This window comes from Schistocerca serialis, chromosome 1 (assembly GCF_023864345.2).
Source record: "Schistocerca serialis cubense isolate TAMUIC-IGC-003099 chromosome 1, iqSchSeri2.2, whole genome shotgun sequence".
NCBI classification, from domain to species: Eukaryota; Metazoa; Arthropoda; class Insecta; order Orthoptera; family Acrididae; genus Schistocerca; species Schistocerca serialis.
The window spans coordinates 1214138747-1214159406 of record NC_064638.1 but is presented as its reverse complement, the minus strand read 5'-3'; positions in this window follow the sequence as shown (position 1 = coordinate 1214159406).

Here is a 20660-nt window from a genome sequence, read left to right as displayed (position 1 = left end):
CTCCATTTTTCTGGAATATTATGTCAGCATCGAACATAAATAGAGGATCCAACCTGAAACCCAGGTTTAGGTACTTATACAAATGAAATGACACAATTTCAGTGATGTTACTGGTATTATACAGATATGATTTGTTATGTATATAGATTGAAGCAGTGAGTGAAAGTTTGCACCAATGCCGGGAATCGAACCTGGGGCCCGTGCTTACTAGGCAGGTTCATTAGCCACTAAGTCACCTTAGCATAAATGTTCACTCAACTGCACAGGTTACTCTGACACGCCTTCCTCCTCTATATACATAAAAAATCATGACTGCATGAGACCAGTGAAGTCTCTGAAATTGTGTCATTTTATTTGTATAAGTAATTTTACACTGCACTGTTAAGTAATTTGCAAATGTGGGCAGCGTTTGCAATGCACACATAAAACATAAATTATTCTGAAGTAATATTTTGTCAGCATTCATTTAAATTATACTTTTACTCTTTTACTGATAGTCGTTATTTTTTTTCTCAGTTTGCACTTTTTTATTTTAGTTACCGAAATTAAACAGACTCATTACTTTCATTATTCTACTGTTCCTTCGCTGCTGTTATTCTGGGAGTCAATAAAGATGATGGGATAGGAAGATGCTAGGTAAATGAGTGAAGTACAGTTAATAAACACTACAACAGATGCCGCACTAAACACTCTGTCATTCATATAACAAAGATACTACGCAGACTAGCCTTGTACAATCTAAAAAAGAAACTGGTCTGATCTTACTTTGACGAATTCTGCTAGTTCGATGTAAGGCATTGTATGGCAACAGGCTCTTTTTTACCGTCGCTCCACGTAAGAAGTTTGGGACCGCAATACTCGTCTTCAGTATTAATTTCTGTAGATGACAATGTACTGTGCCTATTCACAACCACATAACATGCCTGGCGATATATTAAAATTCTTCCAGTTTATTCCTTACATTTCCACGCACTGGGTCTACACTTGAGTCCTTGTCGCTAGAAAATCTGTCTTCAGTGACTACTTCTGTCCGACTCCACGTTTATGCTCCCAGCAACAATATTCCTTACTTAAAACGTGTTCTTTGGCTCTAGACAATAGAAAACTTCCTTGAGTAGGCCAGCCCTTTAACTAAACCATAATTAGAATGTTGTAACTATTTCGTTTCAATTAATTCCTTAACATTTAATTATATGATAACATTAATAAAATAAGGTAGGGTACATATGACAGAAATTATATCACAGTTACATTATGGATACAGAATTAACTGTGCGAAAAGTTTATTAGGCACTGTGTTGTTGAGTTTCAAGGCCATCATCAGGCTGTCAATAGTGTTTGTAAACAACATTGGAAAAGATATTACAGATCTAGATCAAGGCACAAACACACACTAAATGATGTCTTTGACAATGTGGTGATAATGAAATTTAAACTGAGCGATAAATAAATATGGAGGGAACAAACGGGATAAAGATTAACTATTAACTGCAGAACCATGCCTATGTGAGTGTACATTAATAAAGAGACACAAAAAGAAATAAAACAAAATTTTTACTTGAGAAGGCTACTGCAAGAGGTATTACACATAAAGAGTGACACAGAAACCTTTTAAAAGAAAAAATTAATAATTGTAACTAAAGAACATATGGTCTACGTAAGCAGTCTGAATAATGTAAACGTAAATGAATAAATGCAGGAAAATGAACAAATATGAGGAGGCACACACAGTAAATGTCATATTTGACACATGATGATATTGCAATGTAAAAAAGGTAAGTAGTTAAACAATATATCAATACAAAGGGAGACACGGTACTCGAAAACAGTGCCTTTGTAACAGTATACATCAAATAAACAAACCAAATAAAATGAAATTAGTACCTGTTGAGACAACTTCAAGAGTTATTAAATATGGAAAGTGATACAAAAACCTCTTGAAAGAAAGAATCGGCAACTATAACTACAGAATTTATAGAGCACATAGACAATTTCAGTAAAATAAAAGAAATGAGTGGCTATGGAAAAAGAAGGAATATGAAGGAAAAGGTAGGGTGAGAAGTAACGGAAAACTGAGAGTGTTTTTTGAAGTTTAAAAAGACTGAAAGTATTAAGCGATGGTAGGTCTTTTAAGATTAGGTCTGTGGGCCTGATGTTTGTTGATTTTTTTTTATTTTTACATTGTGTTTATTTAATAATGTAAACTGTTAAGTAGTTTAATGTTACTGTTGCTCCATTTCACCCCATTTATCTTTATTTATGGTGCAACCTTTCAATTTTTAAATTCCACTACCATTTCATTGTCAGGGTTCTCATTTATTATGTGCTTGTGCTTCAATCTAGACGCACAATATGTTTTCCACTGTTGTTTACAAACATTGTAAAATCCGTGACAACAATAGTCAGTTTAAGTCTGATGATAGCCTTGTAAGCCAAAAACCAGTTAACACAATAAATTAATCCTGTAGAACACAAGCAACAGAGAGCTTTTCGTTTGTTAATTAAATTACTCATTGGACTAAATGTTAATACAAGATGTTGTCTGTTACATTAACTGACATAGACACTTTGTGTGGGACTACACATTTATGTTTGGGATCAAAGTTTTGATTTATCTTTCAAAATTTTTTTTATACTGAAAACTAATTTTGTAGTGGTGTTGATCAGAGACATCTATACTGTGTCAGAGGGGCGTTATGGCTTTTGCAGCACATATTTCGGCGTTAATAAGGCATGACTAGCTAGTTTGCATACAATCGTTGAGATTTACAGTTCTGCATCTTCCCGTCAGCCTCAGGTGATGCCTCGTGCCAGTGACGTGGTGGAATTACGCTGACTCCCGTTGTCGAGACGGCTGGCTCGTCGCCAAGGCTGTTCCTCCAGCAGTACAGTTGATGTCTTGGAGGCTGCTGTCTAACAGTCTGCAGGTGAAGCTGTAGCATGAGGTTATGGGCTACACTGTTAGAGCATCCGCAGTACCACTCTGGAACATGACGATGATCTGCGATAACCCATTACGATGAACTGTACTGCCGGAAATTCTATGGTCAGCTGATCCTGGCTCCACCGGACAGGTAGGCCCTTGAAACCTGGAAGTGATTGTAGGGATGATCAGGAACAGAGGCATCAGATGGTGCTCTAACCCAGCAGTAAAGACGATGTTAGTGTGACAAGCACCGTGAGATGTACTGGTGTTGGCAGATCTTCAGTCTCCCCATCGACGATGTAGTAGACAGTGGCCAATGTCGAGTTTCGTGAGTGGCAGGTCATGGTTACTTGGATATTCTCGTCTCAAAAACATCAGGGAAGAATGTTTACGAGAAAAGTTCAAACACCCAACACAGTATGCCATTTTACAGTGATAACCACTCAACTGAGTGCTTCAGGACGAATGCCTAGGATCCTAATGACCAACTGAACTCTGAGGTGGAGAACTGCAGTATTTACGGAGACAGGCGGGAGGTAATGACGTAGAGCGCTGTTCATCAGGGCAGAACGTGGTCCATTTATTTACTAGCGAGCAGCGGTGCTCGTTCGGTGTTGTTTGATTAACGACTTGTTACAGGCTAGTGGCTGTACTGTCAAGTCTCTGAAATGTGTTATTGCATTCAGGGTAAAGCCTGTTGCTCCATGCAACAAACGCTAAAGAATGTAATCTGCCTTTCTCTCTCTCAGTTGACATTTTGCTCAAAGTGTTACTGGTATCCGGGGTGATGATGTAGCAACGTGTGGAAATGTACGCGACTGATTTACAGTGTTCGTTTAAAAAAAAAAAAAAAAAAAAAAAAAGCATGAACTTAAAGGAATATTTTCTTCTCCTATGTCTGCCTGCTTAGCTGGGTGGTAACGTGCTAGCCTCCCATGCAAGTGCCCGGGTTCGATTCCCGTTGCCCTAATCATCATTTGACCATCACCGGCGCACAAGTCGTCCGATCTTGAGTCAAATGAAATAAGACCTGCACTGGGCGGCCGAACATCCCGCGTTAGCGATGTCATATGTTTATTTCCATTTTTTTCTTCTCCTATTTGCATTTATGGTGAAACTATTTTGAGAAAATGGAATACATGTGTTCCAGAGGGGAGGGAGTAACTTGCGCACTGACAGACATAAAATTAAAGTATGTAAAGAGAGTAATTATTCATGTATCATCCTGTCACGTGATGAATATGTGACAGAGATATTCAACAATGTATCAGGCAGGGAGGGACGGCTGTACAAAAATTAAATTCTCTATTTGGTATTCAAGGATGAACACAAAGGTTGAAATGCGGTTATAAAAATTCGTCGTGAACCAACAACAACGTAGTTTTGGGAACTCACAGTAAGAAATAAATAAAAAGTAACGTAAAGTTTTAGAAATGGACCACTGGAAAATGTAAGCAATGAAGAAATAAGAGAAAAAAAACCAGACCTATTACGGTATTACGTACCGAACAGAAAAAAAGACAGCTTCAACTGTTAGGGAACGCCGTAAGAATGGAAAAAGACAGATGACCAAACAGAGCACTTACATGACAGCCACGTGGAAGAAAAAAAAAGTGGAAGTCCGTGTAAAGTGTGGCCAACGGGCATCCAAGAAGCAATGGGAAGCAATGGAGAAAACAGGAACAGAAGAGGATGAAGAAGAAAGATGAGATTGAGGCGTTTGGCGATTGAGATGTGCAGTGCGGCGACTGCCGTAGGACTCTCGCTAAGAAGAAGAAATTTTTAATGTCTCCTCCATGAGAAGCACGAAAGGCATCCAAAACATAGCAAACTCTTTCTATAGCTTAGCGAGTAGGTTCAAGAGTTACTGCACATACTGCTGCTACGCGACATCTCTGCTAGAGAGTTCTAGTACCTGCATTGAGAAGATGTGCGCTCCTGCTACGTTCTGATGCAATCATCAGCTCAGTATAAGTATGAGCTGTTGAAAATGACTGAAGATAGAAGTTAGTATAGACAACAAACAAAATATGTGTGAGCTTTGACTGATACGCTTTCTACTCTTATGAAGTCGGATGACTTCTTGTGAAATACGCTGTACTAAAATATGATGCTATAAACTATTATGTGTTTGTTTGATGTGCAATTGCAACGTTAGTCTTTTAACTGATGTGTTGGCTTTAAAGGTATCTGGAAGTGGGAAAGTAATTTCGTACCTCAACACCAAAGCATAAAGCTCGGCGTGGAAGAGTCAATTTTGCACAACTAGATAGTTAGTTACCAGTTAACGGACATCTCTACATTAATGGACGAGAACTTCTGCAAAGGCACTAGTGAAACAGCTTTCCTTTGCGAAAATACGAGTTCACAGAAATCAGCTTCACAAGGTAATAGGCTTCTAAGGAGCATGACATTTGTCTTAAGCTAATTAGATACACCAGGGAAAGTTCAATCTGGGTGCCCGGACAGGGATTTTAACAGTTGTCCTGGCAAACTCGTGATAAAGGCCTAACAATTGGAATCCCTTGTCAGGTATGCCAACGTCTCTTTTTAATTCCAGTGAACGCCTATTTTAAGATAAAAATCAATATGAAGGAAAATAATGGGTAATTAAATAAGGTCAAGGGTTCAGACATATACAAAGATTGTCAACGTACACTACTATACAAAACAATTGAAGCTGCCAGAAGGAATGGCCGAATGTCCGTGTAATTTTGTACGATTGAACGTTATGCAAAAGATTAGAGTTGCAGTTCTCTGTGACAAATAGAACAGTACCCAAGGTGCACTACTGTTGATTGTGGTCAGTGTTATTGCCAGGTCTGATAAGACACATAAGGGGTGTAAGGAGTGCCAGATGACTGTGTAGGACAGAAAGATGCTGCGTACAGGTATGAGACAGCGGTATCAGCACCTGACAGAGATTGAAAGCAGCTCTACGTATGATCAGCTGGCCGAATCGTGCACCTTCAATTTTGTGGGGCATTCGGCGGTGAAGTGAACTGATGTTAGACTGCTTGAGAAAGTGTGGGCAGATATGCCTGTCAACAAGGCCCCATTCGACCACCGCAAAAGAGGATCGTCGTGTTATGCACCAGTCAGTTCATAAGCCCTTCACATCTGGACCTGAGGACAAATAATGGTGTCCCTGCAACATTCTGCGTCATCCCGCACCATTGGTCAGAGACCTGCAGCAGATGGACTAAGGAATTACCCTCCATACGTAGGCAGCCACTAACACAAACGGCCTTGTTTGGAGTGGTACCGTTATCGCGAAGCATGGCCTCCTGGTGAATGATTTGCCGTTGTGTTCTGTGATGTTTCATGGTTCTTCATTATCCAGGATGATCATCATGTTACTTCTCGGGCCAAGCGTCGCAGCTTGGCTCCCATCAGTTCTCATGGATTCATATTGAAATGGTACAGTGTTGTTGTGGTCGTCAGTCCTGCGACTGGTTTGATGCAGCTCTCCATGCTACTCTATCCTGTGCAAGCTTTTTCATCTCCCAGTACCTACTGCAACCTACATCCTTCTGAAGCTGCTTAGTGTATTCATCTCTTGGTCTCCCTCTACGATTTTTACCCTCCACGCTGCCCTCCAATACTAAATTGGTGATCCCTTGATGCCTCAGAACATGTCCTACCAACCGATCCCTTCTTCTGGTCAAGTTGTGCCACAAACTTCTCTTCTCCCCAATCCTATTCAATACTTCCTCATTAGTTATGTGATCAACCCATCTAATCTTCAGCATTCTTCTGTAGCACCACATTTCGAAAGCTTCTATCCTCTTCTTGTCCAAACTATTTACCGTCCATGTTTCACTTCCATACATGGCTACACTCCATACGAATACTTTCAGAAATGACTTCCTGACACTTAAATCAATACTGGATGTTAACAAATTTCTCTTCTTCAGAAACGCTTTCCTTGCATTGCCAGCCTACATTTTATATCCTCTCTACTTCGACCATCATCAGTTATTTTGCTCCCCAAATAGCAAAACTCCTTTACTACTTTAAGTGCCTCATTTCCTAATCTAATTCCCTCAGCATCACCCGACTTAATTAGACTACATTCCATTATCCTTGTTTTGCTTTTGTTGATGTTCATCTTATATCCTCCTTTCAAGACACTGTCCATTCCATTCAACTGCTCTTCCAAGTCCTTTGCTGTCTCTGACAGAATTACAATGTCATCGACGAACCTCAAAGTTTTTATTTCTTCTCCATGAATTTTAATACCTACTCCGAATTTTTCTTTTGTTTCCTTTACTGCTTGCTCAATATACAGATTGAACAACATCGGGGAGAGGCTACAACCACTGCTTCCCTTTCATGTCCCTCGACTCTTATAACTGCCATCTGGTTTCTGTACAAATTGTAAATAGCCTTTCGCTCCCTGTATTTTACCCCTGCCACCTTTAGAATTTGAAAGAAAGTATTCCAGTCAACATTGTCAAAAGCTTTCTCTACGTCTACAAATGCTAGAAATGTGGGTTTGCCTTTCCTTAATCTTTCTTCTAAGATAAGTCGTAAGGTCAGTATTGCCTCACGTGTTCCAGTGTTTCTACGGAATCCAAACTGATCTTCCCCGAGGTTGGCTTCTACTAGTTTTTCCATTCGTCTGTAAAGAATTCGTGTTAGTATTTTGCAGCTGTGACTTATTAAGCTGATAGTTCGGTAATTTTCACATCTGTCAACACCTGCTTTCTTTGGGATTGGAATTATTATATTCTTCTTGAAGTCTGAGGGTATTTCGCCTGTTTCATACATCTTGCTCACCAGATGGTAGAGTTTTGTGAGGACTGGCTCTCCCACGGCCGTCAGTAGTTCCAATGGAATATTGTCTACTCCGGGGGCCTTGTTTCGACTCAGGTCTTTCAGTGCTCTATCAAACTCTTCACACAGTATCATATCTCCCATTTCATCTTCATCTACATCCTCTTCCATTTCCATAATATTGTCCTCAAGTACATCGCCCTTGTATAGACCCTCTATATACTCCTTCCACCTTTCTGCTTTCCCTTCTTTGCTTAGAACTGGGTTTCCATCTGAGCTCTTGATATTCATACAAGTCGTTCTCTTATCTCCAAAGGTCTCTTTAATTTTCCTGTAGGTGGTATCTATCTTACCCCTAGTGAGACAGGCCTCTACATCCTTACATTTGTCCTCTAGCCATCCCTGCTTAGCCATTTTGCACTTCCTGTCGATCTCATTTTTGAGACGTTTGTATTCCTTTTTGCCTGTTTCACTTACTGCATTTTTATATTTTCTCCTTTCATCAATTAAATTCAATATTTCTTCTGTTACCCAAGGATTTCTACTAGCCCTCGTCTTTTTACCTACTTGATCCTCTGCTGCCTTCACTACTTCATCCCTCAAAGCTACCCATCCTTCTTCTACTGTATTTATTTCCCCCATTCCTGTCAATTGCTCCCTTATGCTCTCCCTGAATCTCTGTACAACCTCTGGTTCTTTTAGTTCATCCAGGTCCCATCTCCTTAAATTCCCACCTTTTTGCAGTTTCTTCAGTTTTAATCTACAGGTCATAACCAATAGATTGTGGTCAGAGTCCACATCTGCCCCTGGAAATGTCTTACAATTTAAAACCTGGTTCCTAAATCTCTGTCTTACCATTATATAATCTATCTGATACCTTTTAGTATCTCCAGGGTTCTTCCATGTATACAACCTTCTTCCATGATTCTTAAACCAAGTGTTAGTTATGATTATGTTGTGCTCTGTGTAAAATTCGACCAGGCGGCTTCCTCTTTCATTTCTGTCCCCCAATCCATATTCACCTACTATGTTTCCTTCTCTCCCTTTTCCTACACTCGAATTCCAGTCACCCATGACTATTAAATTTTCGTCTCCCTTCACAATCTGAATAATTTCTTTTATTTCATCATACATTTCTTCAATTTCTTCGTCATCTGCAGAGCTAGTCGGCATATAAACTTGTACTACTGTAGTAGGTGTGGGCTTCGTATCTATCTTGGTACAGTAGCAAAAGTAAAAATGCAGCATTTATATGATGTGCTCCATGGTGTGAAAAAGATTGTTTTTCATTTTTCTACTGTACTTATTTACCTCTGTGGTCTAAAATAATGGACATAGTTCATATAAAGAGGATTTGATTTTTAATTTTTGACTTAAAAATTAGATTTTTATGTTTTCTTAATTTAAACAACTTTTATGAACAGTCTTTCATTAAACATCGATAGTTAAGAATTTGTATTTGAAATGGAAACAGGAATTTCGCAGCCAGTATATAATTAAAAGCAAGAAGACGTACATTACTCATAAAAAATGATGAGTTTCATAATTACGAGATGTAGGCATTTCAAATTGAACGAGAAAAAAATAATATTGGGGAGATTTGAACTAGTGCATGAATATTCGCATATGGTTCTTACTCAATTACGTAACCGGCTGCGCTTCTCACGTTCGAAGTTCAAAATGGTTCAAATGGCTCTGAGCACTATGGGACCCAACTTCTAAGTTCATCAGTCCCCTAGAACTTAGAACTACTTAAACCTAACTAACCTAAGGACATTACACACATCCATGCCCGAGGCAGGATTCGAATCTGCGACCGTAGCGGCCGCGCGGTTCCAGACTGTAGCGCCTTTAACCGCTTGGCCACCACGGCCGGCACGTTCGAAGTGGATTTATTTATCAACTGCAGTATATAGAACGCTGGGAAAACTTGAAAACCGATTATCTCCGTAAATTTATGAAAAACATTAAGAACAGCCTATTTCTCGGCACTTTTTAACCGTGTTCCACGCGCTTGTTTCGCTACTGAACAGAAAGTAGTCTCAGCCATTTTCAGACTGCATACTGCAATTAGAGCACAACGCTGCAGAGGCTGTGACTGTACACGATTTCTAAAATAAAAGCTACGTAGCTAAAGCGCGATTAAGAAAAACGTTGACGGCTGTTAATACATTTGAATATCTTAAAGTTTCATTTAACGTAACTTAGTAATAAGGTATCTAGTACATAAGTAGGACATACTTCCAAGAGTGTAACAACACCAGTGTACGTGTGCTACGGCTTCTGACCAATCATCGCGTTTGTGTTTGTTTACCTCAGGTTTATTCTTACGATGAACGGATTATAGTCTTGGGATCATGAGTTGTAGGAACAATGAGGCGTGACTCAAGGTCACAGATGGTTGTAACTGAGGATACACTGATGGGACAACGGCACGTCACGAGCGTCGTCACGTGTTTCCCTCCTGCGGCAGTATCAAGGTGCTATTTTTCAGGAGGATAACACTCGTCCAACCGTGGAACGTGTCCCCATAAACTTTTTGCGCGTCGTTAAGTTACTCCTGTGATCAACAAGATCCCCAGATTAGTCCTGTTAGCAGACGTGTGTAACCAGCTCGGATATCAACTCCATCCCATTTACAGTATATTAAAGACCAATTACAAGAGTTCTCCGTCATCTTATCTCAGGAGAGCGGGTGAAACTCCCATATGATAGACTTACGAATCGCTGTCCTCATCCAGGCGGTCATAATGACGTTGGCTTGATTTTATAATCACTGAAATAACATCACCTACTCTCCCAACCCGTGGAGTTTTATTTCGTTTCCTCCTCCCTTTCTGGGTATTTCACCTTTTTTGGCAGTCCATATTTCATTACGGGTTCAGAAAAGTCGATCTCAGTTTTATTCTCTTCTCATTTCATTGAAAATGATCATTGTTGTGGCGGAATTGCTTGCAATGTTACATTGTGAAGCGATATTGTAATCGTAATAACTGAAATTCTTTTATTTGGTTTCAGTCAGGGACTTGTGGACCACGCTATGCGTGAAAAAGGGCATTTCACAATTATTTTGGGGTTTCTCTGTAATAAATCATCCATCGCCACGAGCATTCTCTGCAAGAAAAGCGCTATGGGTTATGGTGCGGTATACCTTTCAGATTTTCAAGACGTTCGTTCCTAAGAGAGTCAACCAATATACGGGGGTTGGAACTCTAATAGTGCCAACTATTCATTTACAGGTCGTACAAAATAGATACGTGCTTCAAAGTTTTACTGACCTTCAAAGTAGTCACCATCATTGTGTAAAACCCCGTTGGCAGTGATGTGGAAGTCGTAGGATACTCTTAGCAGTGCCAGTTGTGTTGACAGTTCGAGCAGCGCGAACTATTGCCGGACATATTTGTAGCAGTTCTGAAGCGAATGCTGTGAAGTGTTCCCTTCAGGTTAGAAATCGAGTTGAACTCACGAGGGCTTAAGTCAGGGGAGTGCAGTAGGTGGTACAGTACTTAGCAGCCCCATCAGTCAAACAATTCAGTAGCCGCTTGCACTGTACGTGCTTGAGCATTCTCCCGTCCAAAATGATGGTCAGGTCCTGCAGAAAGTGTCATCACTTCTGTCTCTAAGCTGGGCATAGGTTTGTTCCAAAAATGAACAGCATAGATGGATGTATGCTTATTGTGTATCTGAATGACTGTCGTGAATAGACGTAGGGCTTCGAAATAGGGGGATGATAAATATAAAAAGTGGTCAAAGCTTTCGGCAGAAATTACGTCAGATAAATTTCCTGCTCCAGTATGCATCAGTACATACAACCTAACTCTGCTAGAATACGCAGGGCGCCAATGACAGAAGAATTGATAGATGCGCCCGTTAGCTGGTTTGCAGGCCTCTCCAGGGATGTTTATGACTGCGCGCAAAAACACTGGCGGAGGGCGCATGTTATCACGTTAGTGAGCCCTGGCGGCATGTAATTAGCACTCGTAACCGAAATCTGCTTAACATTTGACATTCGGCGCGATAATCCACGTGCACTCCACGCACGAGTCACATCGATGCACATATTAACTCCATGGAACCCACCGCTACTGGACGCTTCGGTGGCTATTTATGAGGGTTTATAACCGTGCAACATTAATAAAGCCGCTTTTTCATTTGTCGAGGTATTTGTGTAAATTCTTCAATTGGCGATTGCGCTACAACGGATACCATTAACGCGCCGAGGTAACTGTCAATCCACGCTAGTGGGTCAGTGGGAGATTTCTCTAATTTGACATATTTTCCTGTGTAGTAAGCGGGCAACCATGCGCTTCGTATATGCCAGACTTCAGGTCCCTTCTTTAATTTCCTACTGTACGGACTTACAAACCTTAGAGTCTGAGGAAAAACAGCATATAGTCATTCACTCCTTCTAATATGTATGTCGATGGCATTGATGTAGAGGATATGTTAATAATCTGCTTGCAATGCTTTCGCAGATAATAAAGTGAATACACTTGAATGACAGCACCATTTTCAACAGAAGATATGCGTTCTGAAGAAAGTGCCATTTGGACTACAAACTGAATTATCTAGCGCAAAGAACTGAAAGCTAACATAGATCTCTTTAATTGAAGAAGGCTTTCTATGGATGTGCTAATGTATTTATAATTTCTCCATTCGTTCGGTCGGCGTGTGTAATTATCATTTCTTTGTCCTTAAGCCAAGTTCTGTTATACGTAAGGCTTTCTACAGCTCTTAAGCATTACCCACATTCGGCCAGCAGGCCATTTGCTACATCGTTTCTTTGGTTTCTGAGTAGAATAACATTAGCGGTAAGGTGAAAAATATACCATACCCTGCCTCTCTGCATCAAAATTATTAAGGATGACATTCTGAGGTTTCTGTTTTTTCTTTCTATTAATTGACTTCCATTTTACTTTGTGATATCAAAATGATTTTCGTCCGACAGATCTTCAGATTTTTTTGTCTTTGTTGTGTATATTATTCTACTTAGCAGTTTAGTTTTCAGAAGTGGCATGGCAGATAATGTTGACATTTATCCGCAGTAGCCCCGCTTTCTGATTACAAATGTGACGCTGTCACTAGCTTTAATATTATCACTGAGTTCTTGTACTTCTTCATCTTCTTCTTCCTGGCCTTTTTCATCATCCTCTCCCTCATCTGAGAGAATTTACTGCAATTGCCTAAGCAAATTGACAAGGGATTGAGGAAAGAGAATGTCTGGAAATATGACCACTTGGCGGAAATAGATCCTTGGCAGAAAATATTTCCACCCTTGAGACAATGCGCAAATTTTCGAGTTTCTTTCACTGTATTTTCAAGATATGTCGTTTTCTTCCTTTTTACGGTAAGAACCAAGTAGCATAGCCATCTCTCTTTTGTGAGTTCCCAAGAGACGGAGCTTCTTTCCTGTATAATTTCGAATCCTGATGCTTTGAAGTTTAGTCTCCCTCTAAGTGGAAAGATATGAAGTACTTCTCCGTACTTTATAAAGTCTCTCGTCTAAATGTTAATTACGTTCTCTCCCTGCTGTCTGGATAAAGCTAAGTGCACTATATATCTGCGGTCTGTAAACTCTCTCTCCTTGTGATATATGCTTTTTCCTCTGTAATTTTTAATTTTATCTCTGCAGCGAGAGTACGTAGTGTCCAAACATCAAGTGTTGACAACGAACCGCAGTGTTGCAGGTGAATCTGAGACGAACAATTTGATATAAGACAACTGTGATGTATTAAGACAGGAAATAATCTCATATTGGCTACAAAAGGCACAAGGCATGCGCGGCACGCAACATTTTTTAACCTTTCTCTTTCTTATACGACAGGCTTTCGTTAACACTAGTAAGCTAACCTATCGTGTGAGAAACATGAAAGAAAAAACGTTTGAACAAGTTATGCAAAAACTAATTACATTTTCGATTCGATCTATGCTTAACACTTACAAGCAGATTTTTCTCGTAGTAATAAGCCCAGAGAAACAAAACGATTTAATAGTCAAGTTCACGATGTCTAAATTCACGAAGTTATGAGGTCAGTTTTGTCGGCTAGTTTGGATTGTTTGTGGATTGATGGAAAACGATTGTCTTATATGAAACTATGCGTCTCGACTACACCTCCACTACTGTGGAAAGTTGTACACAGTTATCATTTACAAATTTTATACGCTTTCTAATATTTAAAAACATGGTTTATGTAACAACGAAGACAATGTAAATTTTGGAAAAAACATTCTGGCGAGAACAGAGCTACAATGGTTTGAGAAGCGTCACATCGAACTCGCGTTAACGTCTTGACATCAAAATTCACCTGATGTGAAACTGAAGGAGATCTTTTAGTATGCTGTCAGGCGCCTGCTTCGCACCCATATTTCAGTGGTACTTAATTTGCGGGGATTACATGACCTGTTCGTACATATCTGGTGTCACACACCTCCGGAAATATATGAAGGACTTATAGAATCCGTGTCGCTCAAAATCGCTTATGTTTTGACCAATACACTATATAGCAAGTTGTCATGAAGTTCAAAACGTGTTTTCAGATGAATGAATGACTTGCTTGTGCCAGTTTCGGAACGCTGAACTAGTGGAGCAGAAAATAGGCATGTTGAAGCCAGGTCCTTTGGCATACATGGATAATTTGGATTTTGCTGTTTTTTAAGAATAGTTGAATATGAGAAAAGAACCGCTATAGAATGATGAAAGAAGGAATAAGGTTTAATCTTCTATTGATTATGAGGTGATGAGAAATGGAGCGAAATCTCGGGCAGGTCAAAGCTAGGAAAGACAATAGGACTTGAGCGTTTCAGATAAACCAGCCTGAAATTCGCTCTAATCAGGATTACTCGACAGAGATTTGACATCCACTCCACGCCGACGTGAGTTAAGTACGCCAACCCATTCCACCTCACCTTCTATGAACCACAAGAATAGTATTTAAACAGCGATGCCTGAAAGGCAGTGTCTACGGTAGTAGTCTACTCGAATACCGGTGGCAGAGGATTTCCTCACTTAAGAAACTCGATGTTTGTTGACGGGTTGTTTGTTGATGACTGCAATGTAGCTGCTCGCAGTCGGCGTCGACGTCTTGTGTCTTGCTTCCCGTTGCTGCTGAGCCAAGAGGTTCGCTACCAGCTCTTCACGCTCGTCCCTTGAGAAACCAGTCAGTGGTTCACACACATTAGTCACTACGATTTACAAAATTGTTTAGGCTTTCGCAGCCAGTTGTCGACAAACTACCTGTTGACTTCTGTCTCGGGCCATTCAGCCGACGTTCGTTTCATGAGTTTTCAGGCGTACTTAACTCACAGCGCTAACAATGGGACAAATACACAACTCGTAGAACAACATTCGCAATATCTGTAAGCAGAACTTTAAGGTATTACTACGTCATAATAAAGTAAACTGCCAGAACTGACACTATGTATGTAACGTCACAAATTTGAACTAAATAGTACAAACCAAAGTATGTACATATTCCAGGCCACTGAAAATCCCTCACAGACCATAATGGCGAAACTTGTAAAGCACAAAAATTATATTTCATTCACTTGTATTGAGACGGACCAAAAGTAAAAATTATCAACATTCTGTAATAGCAGAGTCACATCCAGTTTAACACACATAGATTTATCAGTAAGTAATTTTTGTCTTCTGGTGTTGTAGCTGAGGACATAACTACTCATATAAAATGACAATTAATTGTTTATGTATCGTTATTGAATAGTTGTACCGAGGTGGTGTGGCTCGAATGTCTCACTTGCAGAAGTGTAGTAAAATATTCTCGGGTTTCTTGTCATTTCCGCTTCTGTCCGCAGAGAGTACTTGAAATCTCAGAACCTATGTTTTCTTCTTCCATTTTCCGGTGAATATTTCTAATTTACGCGGCAAGAAACCCGGGTAAATTTTATAATACTGACAAGTCATGAAAACCGTCATTTGCATGTTCTTGGAGAGATCTCTAAAACTTTACTGCAGATAAACACTACGTAATATTCTGACATATGTCTGAGTTTATAAACGGTACGTTACTGTAGTACAGTATGTAGGAAACTATAAGCCACTAATGAAGTATAAAATATGTAAGATACGTCAAGCAGTTGATTTATTTGCTCCCAGAATTAGCCATTCTGTGAAAAGTAAAAGTTAATGAACCACATGCACTTTTATTTTCACCATGTATGGTCTTCTACCAACATCAGGAAGACGGACAAAAGGCACCACCCTACATGTAATGACCACTTTTTCTACTCCGACTAGTTTTGTTTGAGATCTTTTTTAAAGACGTCTTCCAAATGGTTTGAGCTGACCATCTTTTCATATGTTGAGCAAACATTTTCATCCCTACCTCAGTACTACACCGACAACTTCCAGATCTGTGGTATTCTACTCTATGTTTACTATTTACTAATTTTCCATTCTAGCTGTCGTTCAGCGCAATGTTTTCTATTACCAGATGTTGTGTATTCTCTGAAACTTGTCCTTTCTTGTATTCATGGCCTTACATGTCTTTCCTTGCCTATTGTTTATAATGCTTCAGCATTTCGTGTGTCATTTCCAAATTCAGTTTTCAACAGTTTTTTTATAGCACCGCGTTCCAAACTCTTTCAGTTTCGTCTTCATTAGACATCTGTTAATCCACGTTTAACTTTCTCATCGAGATACATCACGCGGCATGTGGGATGGTGCAGACGTCACAATCGTTGGTAAATATCTACCGTGGATAACAGGTAATACTGCATGTAATTCTTGCTTTAGATTTACACGAAGTATATTCGTTATGGTTCAAATGGCTCTGAGCACTATGCGACTTAACTTCTGAGGTCATCAGTCGCCTAGAACTTATACTTACTGAAACCTAACTAACCTGAGGACAGCACACACATCCATGCCCGAGATAGGATTCGAACCTGCGACCGTAGCGGTATATTCATTATAATCTGATCCTAATTCAGATATACGTTCACTTCTTAATTTATAACACCATCAACTAACAATATTACCATAAATTTCAGAAATCTGCTGTTCTTATATATTGCCACTTTTCACTACCAAAAACTTTACAGAACTCGCATCCTTATGAATATTCGCTAAATGTTGCTGGTGTGAGCAAGGAGAGGGTAGGCGGTTATACAATCTCTCTTCACCACATCTTACCACAGTGTCTTAAGCTAAATCCCAAAACTCTCAGCGGTATATCACGGAGTGAACTGTCATGGGAATTCCTCTGTCGGATCCAGACGCTGCGGACTACGGCTACGCGAACGGTTCTAGGCGCTACAGTCTGGTACCGTGCGACCGCTACGGTCGCAGGTTCGAATCCTGCTTCGGGAATGGATGTGTGTGATGTCCTTAGGTTAGTTAGGTTTAAGTAGTTCTAAGTTCTAGGGGACTGATGACCACAGCAGTTAAGTCCCATAGTGCTCAGAGCCATTTGAACCATTTGAACTACGACCAGGTCGTTCTGTTCCTTTCATCCCACACTCATCCAAAACAACACAAGCACAACTCTACACTAATACTCATCATCGTCATCAAAGCCAAAGTGATACCTCATGATGAGTGAATTTCTGCTGTTAATAATATATCGGTTACCCAACGCTAGATTTAATCTCTTATGTGTACATACGGACTTCATATCAGACAATTCCATCCCGTGATGATTTTAAATTCTGAGTCGGTTTGCGATGTATTAATACCACAACGTAGGTTTTATAAATAGTAAACCATTTCTACCCGTTACCTCACGTTTTACGGCCGACGTGAATTTACAATTTAGTATTTAAATTTTTTCTCCATACCAATCGTTTTTCTGTTGCTTTTGTAACGAAAGTGTTTTGTCTCTGCATTTCTCTACTATAAGACTACCGGTTGAAGACATATTTTGGGACAAAGTTACTTTCTGAAGTTCTTGTTTTCAAATGTGGTCTACTCTTAAGCTGTGTAATGATTCAAAGTCAGAAAAGTGTGATTAGTCACACAGTGTTTTCTTCATTCGCTAGTTTCCGGTGCTTCAGTTATGAACTCAGTATTTCATACATAAAAATCAGCGTTCTACGCAAGAGCAATAAATGGCGACGGCGCAGCTGTCGAATACACACCTCGAAAAAGGTAAAACATATACTTCTTTTATCCACATAGCGCTTCTAACTGCCTTCGTCTTACAATTGCTACGCTGATGCAACACATCCTCTATTTTTCTTAATGCATACAACTGAGAATATGTTAAATCTGTGACCTTTATTGTAAACAGGGGGTAAAGTTCATTAGTCGTTTCCGCTCTACTGCTACTCTCAAAATTAATCGATGAAGGAGACTCGTGTTATCTGGGCAACATCGCAGAACCCAGGACGCAAATTATGTACTGGGCGTGCTTGCATTCTAAAGTGTTCTCCAGTTATTAAGTTGTCTGTGAATGGAAGACAGACTTTCTTTCAGAGCGAGGAACTTTTAAAACTTGATGGGGACCTTCCCAGTTCGGAGTCTTCACTTCCTTCCCGTGCGCAGAACTTTGCATCCATTCTCTACTGGGCGGAGTGTCTTGACTTTTCCCAGCTTTCCGTACGCCTTCGTGTTCCTCAGGTTGCTCTCGTCATCACATGAGTGCAATATTAATAACGTTGAGAATTCCGAAACTAGCTCAAGTTACACGAATGTTCGGGGAAGCGTCTCGTAAATACTTTAAGTCATACTGCGGTGTGCCTACATAAATATACTGCTTGTAGTCGGATGATACATAGCGGGCGTTGGCCGAGTAATGAAAATTAGGCATATGTAAATGTTTCGGAATAATAAAGACTTACTATCATCGACTTCATCATCAGCCATTTAACTTCTCCTGCTGGACTAAAGTTGCCTATAGACTTTCTGTAGGTGTTCAACTACACTGATGTTCTTTACTGTTCATCTTTCATAGACCATCAGTTAGATTTTTCTCTTATCTTTTGTAATCCAATAAATAATTTTATGGTTCACACGCAATATTGCTACACTGCCTGACAAAAAATGTGAGGCACTCAGAAGATGAGGTAGTAACGAAATAAAACTTAATAAGTTGAGAGACTAATCAATGTTACTTTAGTACACGATCATGAACATTGCTGTTAGCAGCAACCATACTTCCCACTTTGGAAGTACACAGCCAGTCAGTTACAAACTTTTATTTAATTTTAGAGTTCAGTTACGTTTCGCAATGGCCTTGCCGTAGTGGATACACCGATTCCCGTCAGATCACTGAAGTTAAGCGCTGTCGGCCGTTGCCGGCACTTGGATGGGTGACCATCTGGTCTGCCATGTGCTGTGGCCATTTTTCGGGGTTCACTCAGCCTCGTGATGCCACTTGACGAGCTACTCGAACGAAAAGTAGCGGCTCCGGTCAATGAAAACCAACGTAACGACCGGGAGAGCGGTGTGCTGACCACGCGCCCCTCTTATCTACATCCCTGTCTGAGAATGACACGGCGCTCGGATGGTCCCGATGGGCCACTTGTGGCCTGAAGACGGAGTGCTTGCTTTTTGAGTTAGGTTTCGAAAAGGCTAATGGTATCTTACTCAGAAGAACAAGAAATTACCTTAAAAAAATTAAGTAATATCAACAAATGATATCTTACGCCCAGTTGTGACTGTAAAAGTATTACAATTCCAAAGTGGAAAATAAAAGCAATTGTCACTCTGATTCAATTGCATAAAACATGTTACATTAATCGTGAGCTGAGGCGCACAAATCACGTGCAGACAATAAGATTGATTGAATTTTCTCATTTTGAGAGTACTGTAGAGCGGTATGTTTTAATTGTAAAACACCATTCAACATTCAAGATGCCATAAAATACTTCTTTATTTAAGTCAACCTATCTTAAATGACCTTGCTGTCATCTGCAGGACTTAACATTTTTTTGTTAAATTTTTTGTTGTAAAACATGTTCATTTTACGCTGAAACTTATGAATAAGATGTCAAGCGTATAAACATCAGCACAGTATGAAAGTTTCTCATGACTAAAATATTTAATAACGTAAAGCACTTTAGGCAGAGGGCAATGTCCGTATACTTGTTGCTCACAGATGCTTGTTACGTTATACAAACACGGTACACAATACCACATCTGCTATTCTGGACCTATTCTAAACAGCGCGAATCCACTTTAAATGGCGTAAAAGGTAAACTGCTTTAAATATTTACTGTTTAAAATAAAGACGCATTTTATGCGATTTTGGCTGTTGAACGGTTTTTTTTGAAATTTCATTGACTTAAGATACTTTAGCGGTTACAAAAGCGGATCAAGTCTACAAGGAACTTAGCAGTATCGTAGAATGAGCCGAATTATCAAACCGACGTAGAATCCACTCTGGCATCGAAGCATGCACACATTCCCTTGAGACGGCTTCCTCGAGCAAACTGGCTCGCAACTGTGGCAACCAGTCCTTAAGGTCCCCAACTCTGGCACTGGGACAAAAATGGCGACCAGGCTGCTCTCGCATTCCTTCTATTGGGGACAGGTCTGGGAGTACCTCGCCATCATCCAGACAGTGGACATGGCACCAAGATAGGGTCGCATGACAGGTAAAACATGATGGCGCAGGACGAACCCACTCTGGCCTCAAAGCATTCTCTGATTCTGTTGAGGCAGCTGCCTCAGGCAGACTGGCCCACAGCTGTGGCAACTGGTCATTGATGTCCCCAACTCTGGCTCTGGGACAAAAGTGGCGTCTACGCTGCTCTCGCATTCCTTCTATTGGTGACAGGTCTGGGAGTACCTCGCCATCATCCAGACAGTGGACATGGCACAAAGATAGGGTCGCATGAGAGGTAAAACATGAGGGCGCAGGACGTGGAACCCACTCTGGCCTCAAAGCATTCTCTGATTCTGTTGAGACAGCTGCCTCAGGCAAACTGGCCCACAGCTGTGGCAACTGGTCATTGATGTCCCCAACTCTGGCTCTGGGACAAAAGTGGCGTCTAC